The 22,849-nt window shown below is 40.5% G+C and overlaps 1 pseudogene; it reads left to right on the forward strand.

Moving 5' to 3' along the window:
* The first annotated feature begins 9,060 nt into the window (after positions 1–9,060).
* LOC123797239 (calmodulin pseudogene) lies at positions 9,061–9,507 on the forward strand (annotated as a pseudogene).
* The last annotated feature ends 13,342 nt before the right edge of the window (positions 9,508–22,849 follow it).

Consider the following 22,849-nt stretch of genomic DNA (forward strand, 5'->3'; position numbering starts at 1 on the left):
ACTTCTACCATAAAATCCAGCAATTGCACTCTTAGGTATTTATCCAAAGCTGTTGAAAACTTATGTCCACACAAAAATGTGCACATGGTATTTATAACAACTAACTGTATTCTTAGTTGCCAAATTTGGAAGAAACCAAGATGTCCTTCAGCATGTGAATGGATAAATAAACTTTGGTGCATCCAGACAATGGAATATTATTCAGCACTAAAAAGAAATAAGCTATCAAGCCATGAAAAGACATAGAGGAAAGTTAAACACATATTGGTAGATGAAAGAAGCCAATCTGAAGAGTCTACATACTGCATGATTCCATTTATATGACATTCTGGGAAAGACAAAACTATGGAGACAATAAAAGTATCAGTGGTTGCCAATGCAGTTAGTGGGGAGGAAGGTATGAACAGGAAGAGTACAGAGGATTTTTTAGGGCAGTGATACTATTCTGTTTGATACTGTAATGGTGCATAAATGTTATTATATGTTTGTCAAAACTTACTGTATGTACAGAACCAAAAGTGAACCCTAATGTAAAATACAGACTAGGTGATAATGATATGTCAGTGTAGGTTTATTGATTGTAATAATTATACCACTCTGGTGGGAGACGCTGATAGAAGGGTGTGAGCAAAGGGGCTGTATAGGAACCCTCTGTACTTTCCACTCAGTTTTTTCTGTGAATCTAAAACCTCTAAAAAACAAAGTTTACTAATTAAAAAAAAAGAAATAAAAATGATCAGCCTAAGAATATCTAGAAAATCACATTTCACAAAGCACGTGGTAAGCTTGTTCAGTTTGGATGCACTTATATATAACGTGTGGCTCCTGTTCATCCTGTTACATAAGATTATTCAGAAGACATCCACATTGACCAAGAATGTGATTTAAAAACATTCCAACAAGCTGTGCAGACCACATTTTTACTTGGGCAAATTACCCATGAAGCATCTTTGGAGTGAAATTGTTATCAACTGACATTTTTGAAAATGGAACCAGTGTCAAAACGATGTATCCACTAGCCAGTGCCACCCTTTGAGCCTTGTTTTGATGCTAACCTGAAACCACCACTTGATATACCCTGTTTCAGAGACTATTTCTGGCTTGTTAGTGGTGTTAGTGGACATGATGAGAGTAACAAAGCAAGAACAAGTGTTGCAACTTACTTACTTCTTTATTATGGGATGGGTCCCAAATGAAAACATGAACGAATTGGGTATTTCCCAAGAAACATGCATTTTGAAGTGGGAGTGGTATATCCAGGGAAGAAATAAACAAGGCATTAATGGTGTCTCAGAGGTAGGAACCTGTGCCCGCTTACCCTCCAGATTTGGTTGTCTGATATGTATGGAATGTGCCAGCGTCTCTTGCAGCCTTATTACACCCAGGTTTATGAGGATGCCTGCGTCTGGTTCAGCTAAGTTAAAGGCACATGTCTTCCAGTGGGCTATGGGTACTATGCCAATAAAAACTGCATTTGTGCATGGGGAAGGGCATTCTGCTCAATGAGTGGAGAAATGGACTGTGTTTCTTGTCCTGGAAAAAAAACCCCCAAATGCACCTTGTTACATTTGATTGACTCCTGTGCAGGGACCCTCGGGGTGGTAGTATGAACTGGCTTCTGTTAGGTGAATGACTGGCTGATTCCGACTCAGCCTCTGTGGAGAGAAACATTATCAGCAGACTGCAAAACACATACACCGTCTTTATGTGTCCCATGTGCATACCCATGGATAGGGGTCATTTGCAGATGAAAATCAGTGAAACCAATGAATTGCTCGTACTTCATGTTCACCTAGATAGACTGAATCAAGGCATGGTTATTCATCTGGAATTTGGGACCTGGTCCCCAAACAAGACCTATCGACTCCAGCATATCAGACCAAGGAGCTTTGGAAATGTGTGTAGAGTGCCAGCTGCACAGTTGAATATAGAGGGAATCTCTGGTTTCCAAAGTCTGAAGTGCTAGATGTGGTGCTCTACCCTCTCCTCAAGGTTGCCACTGGGCATGCACTATAGTGGATCCTTTTTCTGAGTATGGCCCTGCCAGTTTTGTTCACATAACAAATAGGAGCAATAGTTAAGGACTCTTGTTTGGACTGTGTTTTATATTTGGATTCACTGAGCACATAAGTGACATAAATGGTGCTGCTGTCATAACCAAAACCACCCAGCAGTTGGCAGATATTTGGGATATTCTATGGACCATTCATGCTGCATATTTTTGCCTTGCAACAGGTGCCATTAAAAGATGGCATTGATCCATGATTCATTACTTGCATATAACACCCAGTGCACCATGCAATACGTGCTCTCCTTAATACCCATCATGGAACTTTACATCAAAAACTAGGGATGTACTGTATGGTGACTAACATAATATAATAAAAAATATTATTAAAAATAATAATAAAAAAAGATGGCATTGATCCATAAAGAAACTGAAAAGGACAACTGGACAACTGATGCTTAGCTTCCAATGGAACACATGTTTAAGAAAGTTAGTGTGGGCTCTAAATGTGGCAGTTCCCCCAGAAGATCACCTCCCATTTAAGTAGAATGTTTAGTTGTGTCTTTTTTGGAATGAGTACAAAGGTCTAGTCTTGTGGGAGAGAAAATACCTAGCATGTTGACAACTCTTGCTAAAAATTTGGTCCTCCATTCAACTAACTTACTTTATAGCACTGTGATAGGATGTGGCTGTACTGGGCATATTGTTTTGTTCTATGTGATGTCTCCCAGACCTCTTATCTTAGAAGACATGCTGCTTTCGATGTCCTGTTCAGTGCAGCCTTTCAGGAATGTATCTGACCGCCAGTACCCTCATGCACCAAATCTAATTGTGAGCACTGCAAGTGTATTTCTTTAACCACTTTACATATTTCAAACACTCCTCTTGGAGTGCTCTACAATCCCATCAAGTGGTAGTGGTCATGCTGTGGCCTTAGGGTTACCCTCAGAGAGATTTACTAACTCACAAGGCAATGGGGGTGGCAGTTAAATCTGGTGTGAAACATCCTCTTCCTATATAAGAGCATGAGTTTTGGAGTGACACCATAGGTTCTAGTCTGAGCTCTGCCACTTCTTGAAACTGTAGCCTTGGGAGAGGCATTTAATCTCTCTGAGCCTAGATTTCTTCACGTTTACACTGTAGATATTTCATGACCCTCCCTGTGTGCTGAAGCTGAAATGAGGTAATAAAGCCATAGTACAGTTCCCAATACTTCATATTGTAAACTTCTCATTCATTATATCAATCAGATGTCAGATTGAGTATAAAAAGTATGAGTCCAATGGAAGGAAGTGTGAGTTCAGGTTCATCAAGTGGGAAGTCACAGAGGGTTGTTCTAGCCTGGGTATTTGAGCATTTGAACTTTGAATGTAGCCCCTAAGGAGCTATGAATAAACTTAGTAGTTTATCATTTATACATGTAGTGAACATTGTGTAGGGGAAGGAGAGATTTCAAATAGAGTTCTCATTTTAATTTACATTTTGAAGGAAAAGCAGGAGAGAGTGTTCTTTCTGGGAAGTTTCTATCTAGTAGTCCTCACTAGCCAGATGTGTGTTTTTTTCTTTGATGATATTGAAAAAATCAAAATGATACAGGCTGGTATTTGGCTTGTGGAGCAGGCCTTATCCTTATGTAGGTAGTTACTTAACAGGATGTGATTTTCTGGGACTGCAAGGCCATCCTTTCATATGCGGAGAAGTCACCATGTATCATTATCTCCACCGTGAGCTATCAGATCAGAGAAGAGCGTTCTACTGCAATCTTCATTATGCCTGCCTGGCTGTCCAAATCCTTTGGAGCATATTCAAATGGCAATTTGTTCACCATGTCCACGGTTTTGTTATTGTTTAGCTTGCCTTCATGGGGGTAAGGAGAAAGTAGTTTTTTTTCTATTTATGTATGAAAACTGGCTGGGATGTCATTCTTTCCCTGTCTGGAGGGATGATGATGGTCATGATTATGAATTTGAGATGATAACTTCTAATGTGTTCCTAGTGTGAACAACATGGCCGGGGTTAGATGTTCTAGGGTATTTCAAGGTATAAGGATGGAATTGATGTACAACATAAGGACAATCTGGGCAAACTGTGTGGGTAAGATAATGGGAGCATTGTAAAAAGGCAGAGTGCTGCAGGGAGTGGTTATACCAACATCTCAAAATTGGACAAATCTGTGTCTTTCTCATGCCTCCTCTTCTTTATTATAACTGATGGACCCTCCACCCTGTGGGTTTTTTTTCCATTTTTTTTTATTGTGGTAAAATACACAACATAAAATTTACCATCTTTTTTAAAAAAGATCTTAAAAGATTTTATTTACTTATTTGACAGAGAGAGAGTAAGAGGGAGGGGGGAGGGAGGAAGTGCACAAGCAGGGGGAACAGCAGGCAGAGGGAGAGGGAGAAGCAGGCTTTCCTCTGAGCAGCCTGATGAGGGGCTTGATCCCAGGACCGTGGGATCATGACCTGAGCCGAAGACAGATGCTTAACTGACTGAGCCACCCAGGTGCCCCTAAAGTTTACCATCTTAATCATTTTTAAGTGTACTATTCAGTACATTCACATTATTATGCTACCAACACCACCAACCATCTCCAGGACACTTTATTCTTATAAAACTGAAACTCTATACCCACTAAACAAGAATTCCTCATTTCCCCTTCCCCCCATTCCCTGGAAACCACCATTCTACTTTTTGTTTCTGTGATTTTGACTAGTCGAAGTAACTCATATAAATGGAATTGGACGCTATTTATCTTTTTGCGACTGGCTTAATTCACTTAACACAACGTCCTCAAGATTCATTCATAAGCGTAAGTCAGAGTTTCCTTCCTTGTTAAGGCTGAGTAATATTCCATTATATATATATATATATATGTATATATATATATATATATATATATGTATATGTATATATGTATATATATACACACACACAGTACCACATTTTGCTTATCCATTCATCTGTCCATAGATACTTGGGTTGCTTTTACATTTTAGTTATCGTGTATAATGCTGTTATGAACATGGGTGTACAAATATTTCTTTGAGAGTCTGCTTTCAGTTATTTTGGGTATGTATATTCAGAGGTGGAATTGCTGGATCATGTGGCAACACTTTTTAAAAAATTTTTTGAAGAAATGCCATACTGTTTTTCACAGCAATTATACCATTTTATATTCCCACCAGTAGTGCACAAGGGTTCCAGTTTCTCTACATCCTAGCCAACACTTGTTATTTTCTGTTTTTTTTTTTTTAGTAGCCATCTTAATGGGTATGAGATGGTATCTTACTGTATTTTTGATTTGCATCTCCCTCATGATTAGTGATGTTGAGTATCTTTCATGTGCTCATTTTTTTTGGTCATTTGCATACTTTCTTGGGAAAAATGCCTGTTCAAGTTTTGTGCATTTTTGTTTTTTGTTGTTGTTGCTGACTTTACCCTGTGGTTTTTGTGCTCCAGTTTTTCATCCTGTTTCTCTGGCTTTCCCTTCTTTGACTTGCGTTTCTCTTGCCACCCTCTAAATTTTAGTGTTTTCCAAGGACCTGTCTTTAAACTCTTTTTTGTCTCTAGTCCCTTCTTTGCCAAATCTTACCAGTGTGTAGATGATGTCTCTGCCCACATTTTCTCTCTTGAGCTTTTACTTTGCTTCTGGCTCCCTGCTCTAACACCTCTTTTATTCCTTCCAAGTTTTTATTTAAATTAGTTAGTTAACATACAGTGTAGTATTAGTTTCAGTTGTAGAATTTAGTGATTCAACATTTACATACAACACCTGGTGCTCATCACAACAAGTACACTCCTTAATTCCCATCGCCTATTTCACTCATCCCCCCACCCACATCCCCTCCAGTAACCCTCAGTTTGTTTTCTGTAGTTAAGAGTTTGTTTCTTGGTTTTTCTCTTTCCTCCCCCATGTTCATTTCTTTTGTTTCTTAAATTCCACATATTAGTGAAATCATATGGTATTTGTCTTTCTCTGATTAATTTCATTTAGCATTATACTGTGTATCTCCATCCATGTCATTGCAGATAGCAAGACTTCATTCATTTTTGTGGCTGAGTAATATTCTATTGTGTATATATACCACATCTTCTTTATCCATTCATCAGTCAGTAGACGTTTGGTCTCTTTCCATAATTTGGCTCTTGTCCTCTAACATCTCTTATTCATTTCAGTCTTATGTAAAATTCTGGGTGGAAATTGTTGGTTTTTGGAGTGGTTACTGGGCTGCTGTCTCATTACTTTGCCATCTTTGAGTGTTCCCTTCCTTTACATGGTCAGGGATTGTTCACCACCATGTTAAGCCCCTAGGCGGTAGGATAAGGGGAAGGGGCTGAGGTCTGTAGCAGGAGCCCTGGCTGATTGGTCAGGTAAAACTTCCAATTCTATATAAGAAGGGAAGTATGAGTGTTGATAAATAACTAGGCTTCTCTTGCTCAGGTAGCTTTATTATTCCTCATATAGAGGGTTAGTATTTGTTGAATAGGAAGATCCAGCTACCAATCCCAACTAAGGTGTGCCATTGTGTGGAGGATGGCAGAGATCATAACAGTGTCATCCACCAGAAGAAGGAGCCCACAGACGTTGGCCCACTGCATCTTCAATGGGTTGTGAGTTACCAAGGACTTAACATTCAAGGCACTGGTTAGAACAATGCTTTACTCATGGAAAGGAGAGGAGGCACCAGATCATCATCTGTAATGTGTGCCAGTCTGCCGTGGCCAGTGGGTCCCTCCTGAAAACTGATGCAGGGTGATGGACTGTACACATCCCTCTTGTGCTGCAGGTGAAGACCCCATTCCCTTCCTGCTGGTGGGAGTGGAGGGAGCAGATACATTGATAGGGCAGGCCAGATGCCATATGACACACATACTTAAACAATACAATAAGTTCATGGTTTATCCAGGGCAGGGGAGAATCCTTTAGGAAAGAGGTTTCTTTCTGGGAATAATCTGGGTCAAGTGATAGCTCAGCATCTAACTTCCATTTAGGGGAATGTTCCAGGGCCAGGACACTTCTTGGACAGTCCTAGGGTGGGGGGACAATAGGTCATGCAGAGGCTACTTCCCCAATAGTATTCTAACCAAATTTGGAGTGTATTAAAGTAGAGAATTACTGGAGTTGCTCCCTCTCTATTAGCTGACATCAAGTCCTCAAGGACAGACTAGTCTGAAGGGTCAGTCTTGTTACAGTAGTAGTTTCCTTGTATTTTTTTCTTCTTTCTCTTGTCCCAGTTATTTAATTGGAAATTTAAACCTTATGTTACTTGGGATATTGTGAGTTCAGTTCAAAGCTGTTTGGAGGTAGTGTTCATTGTAGAACACCAAAGGAGATAGGGCTCTGGTCAAGACGGCACCAGGGACATCTCTCGTAATTTTTTTGGTGTGTTTCCTGGGGATGGGAGGATTGACATGGAGGAGGACCCCCAAAATGATTTTTGTACTATTGGAATGAAATTATCCTATGAAGTTTGGGAGTCTGTCTTGTCATTATAAACCTTTGCCTGACTCCATGATGTGGTAGATGCCACGTAATATTCTGTGCCCAGACTGAAGGACACCATGATGATTGGAAAAATAAATCCTGGTGCCAGAAATATGACTAAATGCTCATTTCACAATATGTACACTTCTCCAATATAGTGTTCTCGTAGTATGTAAACTTGCTGAAGGAAACCTTAGCTAAGAAAGATCTCAGGCAGAGAATCATACGTGCTTCAGGTAGGGGGCTCATCTGTGTAATTGTGACTACTGAGAGCATAGGAAGGGATACTGATAAAGGCCTCCTGTACTCTGGAATAACTGTAATGTAGCCAAAGCAAAATAATCAGTGCTGTGGAACATAGTGTTTCCTATACATTGTCTTCCTATCAGTGACCATATGGCACATTTGTAATTCGGTTTCTCAGTTTTCCACCCGGACTTCTTTTCCACGTTCAAGAAGGATGTAATTAATATGACCATACATGTTTGACATGCTTTGCATGACCTAAGCACACTAGAGAAATGTCTGGCAATAAAAAGACATAGTATATAGACTAGGAGCAAGCTGGGATTGAGGATACAATGCCAATTTGCATGAAAACCATGTCTTCTCAGCACAGATTTAGGTGGAGTATGGTTCATGACTCTTTCCTTGGATCGGTTTATAGATGACTACCAAAATAGTTTTTGTTTTATAACTTTAAATGAGAAACAGTGCAATGATGTGTCTTCAGAAGACTTTTCCTCTCTATCTTCTCCCTTATGCTTGATCCTTGTATTTTAAGAATTTTGTATCAAATATCAAGAAATTTTACTTTTACAGCCACAGGTTGACGAAACCAAGAAGAATCAAAGGTAATCAAGTAGAATGATCCGTTAAAGCCAAAAATGTTTCTGTGCAAAACTTAGTAGTTCCACTAGAGGGTAGCAAATGGTTATATTTTATACCTTCACAGTGACTTATTTATAAAATGCTCACTTTTCTTTCTTTCTTTTTAAGATTTTATTTATTTACTTTTTAAAGTAAACTCTACACCCAATATGGAGCTAGAACTCACAATCCTGAGATCAAGATTTGCATGCTCTACTGACTGAGCCTGCCTGGTACCCCAAAATGCTCACTTTTCTTAAAATTAGAAAAACAGTTCTGGAAAAGGGAAAATTATATCTGAAATACTGCTTCCTTTGGAGAAGGTAAAACACAGTTGAGTTCAAATCTGTAAAAGAAAATGCAGATAAAACTTCTTTTCCTATTAAAGTAGTCTCTTTAAACGGCAAGAAAACACCAATTCTAGGCCTGGTTTCTAGTAACTTTTGACCTGGATTTGATAAAATTTTGCAGAAAGTCGTGGGTCCTGTATTGACTATTTTTCCTAATGTTATGCGATGTATATGCTTTAAAATGACCTTTCCCTGGAGTTGGGCAGTGGCAGGGGTACGGGGCTGAGTGCACACTGTGCTGCCGCCGCAGCAGCAGCAACCAGTGGAGGTACCCCTGCCCTCACAGCCTCTGCGCTGGTAGAGCCACCCTTGTGGGCTCTGCTCTTCCTTCCTTTGCTAGCACCATGGCTGATCAGCTGACCGAAGAACAGATTGCTGAGTTCAAGGAAGCTTTTTCTCTATTTGACAAAGATGGGGATGGCACCATCACAACAGAGGAGGTTGGAACTGTCATGAGGTCACTGAGTCAGAAGGCAGCAGAAGCCTAATTGCAGGATATGATCAATGAGGTGGATGCTGTTGGTAATGGCACCATTCACTTCTCAGAATTTTTGACTCTGATGGCTAGAAAAATGAAAGATACAGTCAGTGAAGAAGAAATTTGTGAAGCATTCTGAGTCTTTGACAAGGATGGGAATGGTTACATCAGCGTAGCAAAACTATGTCATGTCATGACAAACTTAGGAGAAACACAAACAGTTGAAGAAGATGAAATGATCAGAGAAGCAGATATTGATGGAGATGGATGGGTCACCTTTGAAGAATTCATACAGATGATGACTGTAAAATGAATACCTACTTTCAACTCCTTTGCCCCCCCAGAAGAATCATGTTGAATCTTTTACTCACCTCTTGCAAAAAAGCTCATTTATTCATTCTCTTTCTATAAAGCAAAACTGAATGTCAGAAGTGCCTTCTGTCCACACACAATTTGCATGTATTGGTTGGTGGTCCTGCCCCCAAAAGATCAAGCTACATGTCAGTTTTATATATAAACACTTGTACTACCTTAATGATAAGGAAGCTCTTAGTGAACTCCTTGCAGTTCCATTTGCTAATGATTAATACACTATTTGGGCTTGCCAGTTTTTCATCCGTGCAGCTTAACAATTGAGCACAGTCAGACATTTGTATTAAAAATGAAAAATGAAAAAAACAAATTTGAAATCTATTCAAAAGGGGGGTCTAGTCCAGTTTGTTAATATGTATTGTCATAGCTGGTTTACTGAAAACAAACATTTAAAATTGTTTTGCCTCAGGATGCTGTACAGAAAGATGAGTGAAGGATAAACTGTCTAGATGTGGCCCCACTTAGCAGGCTAGCCCTCTTGTACTTCTGTGTGTCCTGATCCCTGGTGATGGTGACACACATCCTGGTGACATCCTGCGTGTGTTGGTTTAGCGTTGTCTGTGTTTTACCAGAGTGAAATGTGTGTCAGGCTGTCACCATTCACACACAATTTTTAAAAAGAAACCTTTAACAAGGGAGCATCTTGGGACTCTCTGTTTTTAAAACCTTCTGAACCATGACTTGGAGCCAGCAGAGTAGGCTGTGGCTGTGGACTTCAGCACAACCATCAACACTGCAGGTCAAGAAATTGCAATTTATGACCATTCCAAGTTGTAGATGCTAGTCTTTTTTTTTTCTTCAATAAAAAGATCATTAACTTAAAAAATAAAATAAAATGACTTTTCCCTGGATTCCCATAGTGGGTCACGAAGTTGTGTTGAAATAAAATTTGAATTTAAGAGAACACTTGGAGGAGTTAAATTTGACAGTGGAATAATAGTATAAACATTTTAAAATAAGATTTTATCTGCTTTTGACCTTTATTTTATAACTTTTCGTTAGTTTTGCCAAGCAGAGATTCATATGGGTAGTCTGCTAGTGGTTCATGGTTTAACAAAGGATAACCTAATCAAAAATAGACATTTCAAAAGAGGGATAGAATTGAAGCAAACAAATGAGTGGTATCACATATGTATGTGGTTTGTTTAATGATTCACTCATAGAGAGGCATTTAGGCTGTTTGCAGGTTTTGGCTTTACAAAGAAAGCTGCTTTGAACATTCATGTATAGGTTTTTGCATGAATATAATTTTCATTCCTCTGGGATAAATAAATACACAAATTTGCAACCACTGAGTCATATAATGGTTACTTGTTTCATTTTAAAATAATCCATTTAATTTTTCTGTAGTGGCTGTCCTGTTTTACATTTCCACCAGCAACATATGGGTGATCAAGTTTCTCAACAGGCTTGTCAGCATTTGGTGCTGTCATTATTTTATATTTTAGCCATTCTTTTTTTTTAAATTTTATTTTAATGTTTTTTTATTATATTATGTTAGTCACCATACAGGACATCCCTAGTTTCTGATGTAAAGTTCGATGATTCATTAGTTGCGTATAACACCCAGTGCACCATGCATACGTGCTCTCCTTACTACCCATCACCCGTCTATCCCATTACCTCACCCACCTCCCCTCTGAAGCCCTCAGTTTGTTTCTCAGAGTCCATAGTCTCTCATGCTTCATTCCCCCTTCTGATTACCCCCTTTCTTTATCCCTTTCTTCCCCTACCCATCTTCCTAGTTCTTATGTTCCATAGATGAGAGAAATCATATGATAGTTGTCTTTCTCTGCTTGACTTATTTCACTTAGCATTATCTCCTTCAGTGCTGTCCATGTTGCAGCAAATGTTGAGAACTCGTTCTTTCTGATAGCTGAGTAATATTCCATTGTATATATGGACCACAACTTCTTAATCCACTCATCTGTTGAAGGGCATCTCAGTTCCTTTCACGATTTGGCTATTGTGCACAATGCTCCTATGAACATTGGGGTGCATATGGCCCTTCTCTTCACTACGTCTGTATCTTTGGGGTAAACACCCCGTAGTGCAATGGCTGGGTCATGGGGTAGCTCAATTTTTAACTTTTTAAGGGACCTCCACACTGTTTTCCAGAGTGGCTGTACCAACTTGCATTCCCACCAACAATGTAGGAGGGATCCCCTTTCTCCACATCCTCTCCAACAATTGTTGTTTCTTGCCCTGTCAATTTTTGCCATTCTAACTGGCGTAAGGTGGTATCTCAGTGTGGTTTTGATTTGAATTTCCCTGATGGCTAATGATTTTGAACATTTTTTCATGTGTCTGTTAGTCATTTGTAGGTCATCATTGGAAAAGTGTCTGTTCATATCTTCTGCCCATTTTATGATTTGTTTATTTGTTTCTCACGTATTGAGTTTGAGAAGTTCTTTGTAGATCTTGGATACCAGTCTTTTATCTGTAGCATCATTTGCAAATATATTCTCCCATTCCGTGGGCTGCCTCTTACTTTTTTTGACTGTTTCCTTGGCTGTGCAGAAGATTTTTATCTTGATGAAGTCCCACAAGTTCATTTTATCTTTTGTTTCTCTTGCCTTTGGAGATGTGTCATGAAAAAGGTTGCTTTGGCCGATGTCGTAGAGGTTGCTGCCTATGTTCTCCTCTAGGATTTTGATGGATTCCTGTCTCACATCGAGGTCTTTCATCCATTTGGAGTTTATCTTTGTGTATGGTGTGAGAGAGTGGTCAAGTTTCATTCTCTTGCATGTAGCTGTCCAATTTTCCCAGCACCATTTATTGAAGAGACTGTCTTTTTCCCACCGGATGTTTTTTCCTGCTTTATCAGAGATTAGTTGCCCAAAGAGCCGAGGGTCCATTTCTGGGCTCTCTATTCTGTTCCATTGGTCTATGTGTCTGTTTTTGTGCCAGTACCGTGCTGTCTTTGTGATCACAGCTTTGTAGTACAGCTCGAAATCCGCCATTGTGATGCCCCCAGCTTTGTTTTTCCTTTTCAACAGTTCCTTGGCGATTCGGGGCCTTTTCTGTTTCCATACAAATTTAAGGACTATTTGTTCCAGTTCTTTGAAAAATGTCCTCAGTATTTTGATCGGGATGGCATTGAAAGTGTAGATTGCTCTGGGTAGCATGGACATTTTAACTATGTTAATTCTTCCGATCCATGAGCATGGAATATTTTTCCATCTTTTTGTGTCTTCCTCAATGTCTTTCAAGAGTGATTTGTAGTTTCTAGAATATAGGTCCTTTATGTCTCTGGTTAAGTTGATTCCTAGATAACGTATGATTTTTGTGCTATTGTAAATGGAATGGATTCCCTAATTTCTCTTTCTTCAGTATCATTATTCGTGTATAGAAATGCAACTGATTTCTGAGCATTGATTTTGTATCCTGCCACATTACTGAATTGCTCTATAACTTCTAATAGTTTGAGAGTGGATTCTTTTGGGTTTTCCATATAGAGTATCCTGTCATCTGTGAAGAGAGACATTTTGACTTCTTCTTTGCCGATTTGGATACCTTTTATCCCTTTTTGTTGTCTGATTGCTGTTGCAAGGACTTCTAGTACTATGTTGAATAATAGTGGCGAGAGTGGGCATCCTTGTCGTGTTCCTGATCTTAAGGGAAAGGCTTCCAGCTTTTCCCCATTGAGAATGATATTTTCTGTAGGCTTTTCATAGATGGTTTTTATGAGATTGAGGAATGTACCCTCTATCCCTACACTCTGAAGGGTTTTAATCAAGAAAGGATGCTGTATTTTGTCAAATGCTTTTTCTGCATTTATCGAGAGAATCATATGATTTCTGAATTTTTCGTTCTGGATAAAATCTAAGACCCCGATCGATTTGCGAATGTTGAACCACCCTTGCGTCCCAGGGATGAATCCCACTTGGTCATGATGGATAATCCTTTTAATGTACTGTTGGATTCTATTAGCCAGGATCTTGTTGAGGATTTTGGCGTCCATATTCATTAGGGAAATCGGTCTGTAATTCTCCTTTTTGATGGGGTCTTTGCCTGGTTTGGGGATCAAGGTAATATTGGCCTCATAGAATGAGTTTGGGAGTTTTCCTTCTGTTTCTGTTTTTTGAAACAGCTTCAGGAGAATAGGTATTATTTTTTCTTTGAATGCTTGGTAGAATTCCCTGGGGAATCTGTCAGGCCCTGGACTCTTGTTTTTGGGGAGGTTTTTTTTTTTATTTTATTTTAATTTTTTTATTATATTATGTTAGTCACCATACAGTACATCCCTGGTTTCTGATGTAAAGTTCAGTGATTCATTAGTTGCATATAACACCCAGTGCACCATGCAATACGTGCCCTCCTTACTACCCATCATCAGCCTATCCCATTCCCCCACCCCCCTCCCCTCTGAGGACCTCAGTTTGTTTTTCATAGTCCATAGTCTCTCATGCTTCATTCTCCCTTCTGATTACCCCCATTTTCTTTATCCCTTTCTTTTTGGGGAGGCTTTTGATCACTGCTTCAATCTCTTCATAATTAATCGGTCTGTTTAAATAATCAGTTTCTTCCTGTTTCAGTCTTGGTAGTTTATAGGTTTCCAGGAAGGCATCTATTTCTTCCAGGTTGTTTAATTTATTGGCATAAAGCTGTTGGTAAAAGTTTGTAATGATCCTTCCTATTTCATTGGTGTTGGTTGTGACCTCTCCCCTTTCCTTCATAATTTTATTAATTTGGGTCCTTTCTCTACTCTTTTGAATAAGTCTGGCCAGTGGCTTATCAATCCTATTTATTCTTTCAAAGAACCAGCTTCTAGTTCTTTTGATCTACTCTACTGTGCTCCTGGTTTCTAATTCACTGATCTCTGCTCTAATCTTGATCACCTGCCTTCTCGTGCGTAGGTTAGACCTGTTCTTCTGTTCCAGCTCCAGCTTCTTGAGGTGAGAATATAAAAACTGCATTTTAGATTTTTCCATTCTCTTGAGTGAGGCTTGGATGGCTATGTATTTTCCCCTTAGGACCGCCTTTGCAGTGTCCCACAGGTTTTGGACCGATGTGTTTCATTCTCATTGGTCTCCAGAAACTGTTTAAACTGATTTTTAATTTCCTGGTTTACCCAATCATTTTTGAGCAGGATGCTTCTTAGTTTCCAAGTGTTTGAGTTTCTTCCAAATTTTTCCTTGTGATTGAGTTCCAGTTTCAAAGCATTGTAGTCTGAGAATATGCAGGGAATAATCTCAGTCTTTTGGTATCGGTTGAGACCTGTTTTGTGACCCAGTATATGGTCTATTCTGGAGAAAGTTCCATGTGCATTCGAAAAGAATGAGTATTCTGTTCTGGGGTGTAGTGTTCTATATATATCTATGAGATCCATCTGGTCCAGTATGTCATTCAAAGCTCTTGTTTCTTTGTTGATTTTTTTTTTATTTTTTAATGATTTTTTATTATATTATGTTAGTCACCATACAGTACATCCCCGGTTTCCGATGTAAGGCTCGATGATTCATTAGTTGTGTATAACACCCAGTGCACCATGCAATACGTGCCCTCCTTACTAACCATCACCGGTCTATCCCATTCCCCTACCCCCCTCCCCTCTGAAGTCCTCAGTTTGTTTCTCATAGTCCATAGTCTCTCATATTTCATTCCCCCTTCTGATTACCCCTCCTTTCTTTATCCCTTTCTTCCCCTACCGATCATCCTAGTTCTTATGTTCCATAGATGAGAGAAATCATATGATAGTTGTCTTTCTCTGCTTGACTTATTTCACTTAGCATTATCTCCTCCAGTGCTGTCCATGTTGTAGCAAATGTTGAGAACTCGTTCTTTCTGATAGCTGAGTAATATTCCATTGTATATATGGACCACAACTTCTTAATCCAGTCATCTGTTGAAGGGCATCTCGGCTCCTTCCACAATTTAGCTATTGTGGACATTGCTGCTATGAACATTGGGGTGCATATGGCCCTTCTCTTCACTACGTCTGTATCTTTGGGGTAAATACCCAGTAGTGCAATGGCTGGATCATAGGGTAGCTCAATTTTGAACTTTTTAAGGGACCTCCACAGTATTTTCCAGAGTGGCTGTACCAACTTGCATTCCCACCAACAATGTAGGAGGGATCCCCTTTCTCCACATCCTCTCCAACAATTGCTGTTTCTTGCCTTGTCTATTTTTGCCATTCTAACTGGCATAAGGTGGTATCTCAGTGTGGTTTTGATTTGAATTTCCTTGATGGCTAATGATTTTGAACATTTTTTCATGTGTCTGTTAGCCATTTGTATGTCTTCATTGGAAAAGTGTCTGTTCATATCTTCCTTCCATTTTTTGATTTGTTTATTTGTTTCTCGTGTATTGAGTTTGAGAAGTTCTTTGTAGATCTTGGATACCAGTCCTTTATCTGTAGTGTCATTTGCAAATATATTTTCCCATTCCGTGGGCTGCCTCTTAGTTTTTCTGACTGTTTCCTTGGATGTGCAGAAACTTTTAATCTTGATGAAGTCCCATAAGTTCATTTTATCTTTTGTTTCTCTTGCCTTTGGGGATGTGTCATGAAAAAGGTTGCTTTGGCCGATGTCGTAGAGGTTGTTGCCTATGTTCTCCTCTAGGATTTTGATGGATTCCTGTCTCACATCGAGGTCTTTCATCCATTTGGAGTTTATTTTTGTGTATGGTGTGAGATAGTGGTCAAGTTTCATTCTCTTGCATGTAGCTGTCCAATTTTCCCAGCACCATTTATTGAAGAGACTGTCTTTTTCCCACCGGATGTTTTTTCCTGCTTTATCAAAGATTAGTTGCCCAAAGAGCCGAGGGTCCATTTCTGGGCTCTCTATTCTGTTCCATTGGTCTATGTGTCTGTTTTTGTGCCAGTACCATGCTGTCTTTGTGATCACAGCTTTGTAGTATAGCTCGAAATCTGGCATTGTGATGCCCCCAGCTTTGTTTTTCCTTTTCAACAGTTCCTTGGCGATTCGGGGCCTTTTCTGTTTCCATACAAATTTAAGGACTATTTGTTCCAGTTCTTTGAAAAATGTCCTCAGTATTTTGATCGGGATAGCATTGAAAGTGTAGATTGCTCTGGGTAGCATGGACATTTTAACTATGTTAATTCTTCCGATCCATGAGCATGGAATATCTTTCCATCTTTTTATGTCTTCCTCAATGTCTTTCAAGAGTGATCTATAGTTTCTAGAATATAGGTCCTTTACGTCTCTGGTTAAGTTAATTCCAAGGTAACGTATGGTTTTTGGTGCTATTGTAAATGGGATGGATTCCCTAATTTCTCTTTCTTCGGTCTCGTTATTCGTGTATAGAAATGCAACTGATTTCTGAGCATTGATTTTGTATCCTGCCACGTTACTGAATTGCTCTATAACTTCTAATAGTTTGGGAGTGGCTTCTTTTGGGTTTTCCATATAGAGTATCATGTCATCTGCAAAGAGAGACATTTTGACTTCTTCTTTGCCAATTTGAATACCTTTGATCCCTTTTTGTCGTCTGATAGCTGTTGCAAGGACTTCTAGTACTATGTTGAATAATAGTGGTGAGAGTGGGCATCCTTGTCGAGTTCCTGATCTTAAGGGAAAGGCTTCCAGCTTTTCCCCATTGAGAATAATATTTGCAGTAGGCTTTTCATAGATGGCTTTTATGAGATTGAGAAATGTACCTTCTATTCCTACACTCTGAAGGGTTTTAATCAGGAAAGGATGCTGTATTTTGTCAAATGCTTTTTCGGCATCGATTGAGAGGATCATATGGTTCCTGAGTCTTTTCTTGTTGATATGATGTATCACGCTGATTGATTTGCGAATATTGAACCACGCTTGCATCCCAGGTATGAATCCCACTTGATCGTGATGGATAATCCTTTTAATGTACTGTTGGATTCTATTAGCAAGTATCTTGTTGAGGATTTTGGCGTCCATATTCATTAGGGAAATCGGTCTGTAATTCTCCTTTTTGATGGGGTCTTTGCCTGGTTTGGGGATCAAGGTAATATTGGCCTCATAAAATGAGTTTGGTAGCTTTCCTTCTGTTTCTATTTTTTGAAATAGCTTTAGGAGAATAGGTATTATTTCTTCTTTGAATGTTTGGTAGAATTCCCCAGGAAAACCGTCCGGGCCTGGAGTTTTGTTATTTGGAAGGTTGTTTATCACTGACTCAATTTCTTCATAATTAATTGGCCTGTTTAAGGAATCAATTTCTTCCGGTTTCAATCTTGGTAGTTTATAGGTTTCCAGGAAGGATTCCATCTCTTCCAGATTGCTTAGTTTATTGGCATATAGCTGTTGATAAAAATTTCTAATAATCCTTCCAATTACAATGGTGCTCGTCGTGACCTCTCCTTTTTCATTCATAATTTTAATAATCTGGGTCCTTTCTCTTTTCTTTTGGATAAGTGTTGCCAGGGGTCTGTCAATTTTATTGATTCTCTCAAAGAACCAGCTTCTAGTCCTGTTGATCTGCTCTACTGTACTTCTGGTTTCTGCTTGATTGATTTCAGCTCTAATTTTGGTCAACTGCTTCCTCGTGCGTGGATTAGTGCTGTCCCTCTGTTGCTGTTCCAGCTTCTTGAGGTGAGAATATAAAAACTGCATTTTAGATTTTTCTATTCTTTTGAGTGAGGCTTGGATGGCTATGTATTTCCCCCTTAGGACTGCCTTTGCAGTATCCCATAGGTTTTGGACTGTTGTATTTTCATTCTCATTGGTCTCCATAAATTGTTTAATTTGATTTTTGATTTCCTGGTTTATTGAGTCATTCCTGAGCAGGATGGTTCTTAGTCTCCAAGTGTTTGAGTTTCTTCCCAATTTTTCCTTGTGGTTGAGTTCCAATTTCAGAGCGTTGTGGTCTGAGAATATGCAGGGGATAATTTCAATCTTTTGGTATCGGTTGAGACCTGTTTTGTGTCCCAGAACATGGTCTATTCTTGAGAATGTTCCATGGGCATTAGAATAGAATGAGTATTCTTTGGTTCTGGGGTGTAGTGTTCTATATATATCTATGAGGTCCAACTCGTCGAGTATGGCATTCAAAGCCTTTGATTCTTTGCTTAGTTTTTGCCAGGGTGTTCTGTCTATTTCTGAGAGTGGAGTGTTGAGGTCCCCTACTATTAATGTATTTTTATTTATATGTCTCTTTATTCTGGTTAAGAGTTGGCTTGTGTATCTTGCTGCTCCCCTGTTGGGGGCATATATATTTATAATTGTCATATCCACTTGTTGAATACTTCCCTTAAGAATAATATAGTACCCTTCTGCATCTCTAACTATAGTCTGTAGTTTAAAATCCAATTTATCTGATATGAGAATTGCCACCCCAGCTTTCTTTTGAGGTCCATTTGCGTGAAAGATGGTACTCCATCCCCTTACTCTCCGTCTGAATGCATCTTTGGGTTCGAAATGAGTCTCTTGTAGACAGCAAATGGATGGGTTATTTCTTTTTATCCAATCTGCAACCCTGTGACGTTTTATGGGATGATTTAAACCATTTACATTAAGACTGATTACTGAGAGATATGATTTTAATGTTGCCATGTTGCCAGTAAAGTCTTTATTTGTATTGGCTGTGACTTTCTGTTCTGTATCACTCTTGGGGCCTTTTTACTTTTATAGAACCCCCCGTAATATCCCCTGTAGGGCTGGTTTCGTGGTTACAAAATTGGTTAGTGACTGGCGATTCTGAAATGTCTTTATTTCTCCATCAATTCTGAATGACAGCCTTGCTGGATAAAGGATCCTTGGCTGCATGTTTTTCTCTGAAAGAGCTTTAAATATGCTCCCCCAACCCTTTCTCTCATTCCAGGTCTGTGTAGACAGGTCTGACGTAATTCTGATGCTTTTGCCTTGGTACGTGAGAAATTTCTTTGCCCTGGCCGCTTTTAATACTGTATCATTGCATCTAATATTTGCGAAATGCACTATGACGTGACGTGGTGTAGGTTTGTCGTGGTTGAGCTTGGGAGGGGTCCTCTCTGCCTCTTGGACACGAATGTTTGTTTCCCTTGCTAGATTAGGGAAGTTTTCAGCTACAATTTGTTCAAATATCTCTTCTAGACCTCTGTTTTTCTCCACCCCCTCGGGGATGCCGATGATTCTAACATTGGATCGTTTCATTGAGTCAGTAATCTCCCGTAACCTACATTCGTGGGCGTGGATTTTTTTAAGACCATCTTCTATTTTCATTTTTTCCTCTATTAACCCATCCTCCAATTCACTAACCCGTTCCTCTGCTTCTGCGACCCTGGCCGTCAGAGCCTCTAGTTTTGCCTGCATTTGGCTCATAGAATTTTTAATTTCTGTCAGATTCGCTCTCATTTCTGTCCTTAGGGATTCTATATTCTCAGTAACCTTTTCGTTAATAGTTTTTTCAATTCTACTCATCATTTTGACCATCGTTACTCTGAATTCCATTTCTGATAATTTGGTTACAGCCATATCTATTATTTCTGTGGCAGAGGCCACAGACTCACTGTCTTTTCTTTGCTGGGTGGGGCTTCTCCTTCTTGTCATTCTGATGAAGAGAGGTTGCGGGGTTGTCCAGAGCCCAAATTATTGACTGGGTCCCAGGCCGTGCCCCTTGTTTTATAGGGATCTTAGGGATGTGGGCTTCTTCTTTAAAGATTTTATTTATTTATTTATGTGGCAGCCAACCAGCGAGGGAGGGAACAGAAGCAGGGGAGTGGGAGAGGAAGAAGCAGGCTCCCAGCGGAGGAGCCCGATGAGGGACTCCTTTCCGGAACGCTGGGATCACGCCCTAAGCCGAAGGCAGGTGCTCAATGACGGCGCCACCCAGGCGCCCGGGTTGTGGGCTTCTTGATTTTTCAGCCTGCCTCCTGTGTTCTGGGGGAGGGGCCTGCCGCGCCGATACTCAGGCAACCCTGTTTGGGTAGAGTCTCGGCGTCCCCTGTGAGGGGGGATGGGGATGGGCACTCTCTGAGCCGGTATTTCCAGGCTTTTGTTCTCTGGCGGATTTCCCTGGCGGTTTGCTGTGCCTCTTCTGAGAGTCAGAGCAGCAGCGGCCAAATTTCTACCTCTGTCACGGAAGAGAAGGATTGCGGCCCGTTCTCTACTAATGTTCTGGCCACTTTAACTCCGTTACTGTTGGTGCTGCTCAACCCTGCAGCGTCCCGGGATGTGCGCCCCACACCCGGCGTCCCAGCCCTCACTTCCAGGGCCGGCGTGTCTCTGTCCTTTGTGTTTCTAATGCCGCCAGCCGCCAGCCGCCCCGCGCGCGCTCCCAGAGCTCCCGGTCTCAGTCTGGATCCAGTCAGCGCACCGGGATTCCGGTGATCCGCGAGATGCCTGGTGGCGCGCACCCGGCTCCCGGTCTCAGTCTGCTGTTTTGCGGGTGCCGTCCGCGAGCCCCGCCCACTCTCCCGTGCAAGTGGCTACCACTTCCCGGCACCCGAACGCGGCGGCTCCCTCCCCCTTCCGTTTATCTTCCGATATCTGTGCACAGTTTCATGGCTCCCCGCTTCGTACCTCAATACTCAGCGCTGGAGATGTTCATTTGTAGAGATCCAGATGCGTCTTCCTGCGTCTCAGGCTGGTTCCGTGGTTGTTTAGGCTGGTCTGGTACCTATCCAGCTCGACTCGGAGGATCGGCTGAAAACGGTGTCTCCTACTCCTCCGCCATCTTAACTCCTCCCTCTTTGTTGATTTTCTGCTTAGGTGATATGACTATTGCTGAGAGCGGAGTGTTGAGGTCCCCTACTATTAACGTATTATTATCTATATGTCTCTTTATTCTGGTTAAGAGTTGGCTTATGTATCTAGCTGCTCCCCTGTTGGGGGCATATATATTTATAATTGTCATATCCACTTGTTGGATACATCCTTTCAGAATAATATAGTTTCCTTCTGTATCTCTAACTGCAGTCTTTAGTTTAAAATCTAATCTGTCTGATATGAGAATTGCTACCCCAGCTTTCTTTTGAGGTCCACTGGCATGCAAAATGGTTTTCCATCCCTTCACTTTCAGTCTGGATGTATCTTTAGTTTCAAAATGAGACTCTTGTAGACAGCCAATGGATGGGTCATGTCTTTTTATCCAGTCTGCAACCCTGTGGCATTTATGGGAGTATTTAGGTCATTCACATTGAGAGTGATTATTGAGAGATATGATTTTAATGATGTCCTGTTTCCTGTGAAGTCTTTGTTTCTTTAGATTATAATTTCTGTTCTGTATCACTCTTGGGGCCTTTTTACTTTTATAGAACCCCCCTTAATATCTCCTGTACGGCTGGTTTCATGGTTACAAATTCCTTGAGTTTCTGCTGATCCTGGAAGGTCCTTATCTCTCCATCAATTCTGAATGACAGCCTTGCTGGATAAAGTATCCTTGGCTGCATGTTCTTCTCAGATAGAGCTTTGAAAATACCCTGCCAACCCTTCCTAGCCTGCTAGGTCTCTGTAGACAGGTCCGACGTTATTCTGATATTTTCCCCTCTGTACGTAAGGATTTTCTTCCCCCTGGCCACTTTCAATACTGTATCCTTGGATCTAATATTTGCAAAATGTACTATGACGTGACGTGGTGTAGGTCTGTTCTCATTGACCTTGGGAGGGGTCTTCTCTGCTTCCTGGACATGAATTCTTGTTTCCTTTGCCAGATTAGGGAAGTTCTCAGCTACAATTTTTTCAAATATCTCTTCTAGACCTCTCTCTTTCTCCACCCGCTCGCGGATGCCGATGATTCTGACATTGGAACGTTTCATTGAGTCAGTAATCTCCCGTAATCTACATTCTTGAGATTGGATTTTTTTGAGGCAAGTTTCTGTTTTAACTTTCTCTTCTACCATCCCATCCTCCAGTTCACTAATTCGTTCTTCTGCCTCATTTACCCTGGCTGTCAGAGCCTCTAGTTTAGACTGCATTTGATTCATAGCATTTTTAATTTCTGCCAGATTCACTCTCCTTTCCGCCCTTAGAGATTCTATTCATTAATATTTTTATTAATAGTTTTTTCAGGCCTACACATCATCTTGACCATTGTTACTCTGAACTCCATTTCTGACAATTTGGTTATATCCATATCCATCAGTTCTGTGGCAAAGGCCACAGACTCATTATCTTTTCTTTGCTGGGGGGTATTTCTCTTCCTCGTCATTCTGATGAGGAGAGGTTGCGGGGATGCCCAGAGCCCAAGTTATTGACCAGGACACAGGCAGTGTATACTTGTTTTATAGGGACCTTAGGGATGTGGGCTTCTTGATTTTTCAGCCTGCCTTCTGGGGGAGGGGCCTGCCATGCTAATATTCAGGCAACCCTGTTTGGGTAGAGTTGCCCCGTCCCCTGCGAGGGGGGTTGGGGATGGGCACAATG

The sequence above is a fragment of the Ursus americanus genome, chromosome X (assembly GCF_024610735.1).
Source record: "Ursus americanus isolate L20-20 chromosome X, mUrsAme1.1.p, whole genome shotgun sequence".
Lineage (NCBI taxonomy): Eukaryota > Metazoa > Chordata > Mammalia > Carnivora > Ursidae > Ursus > Ursus americanus.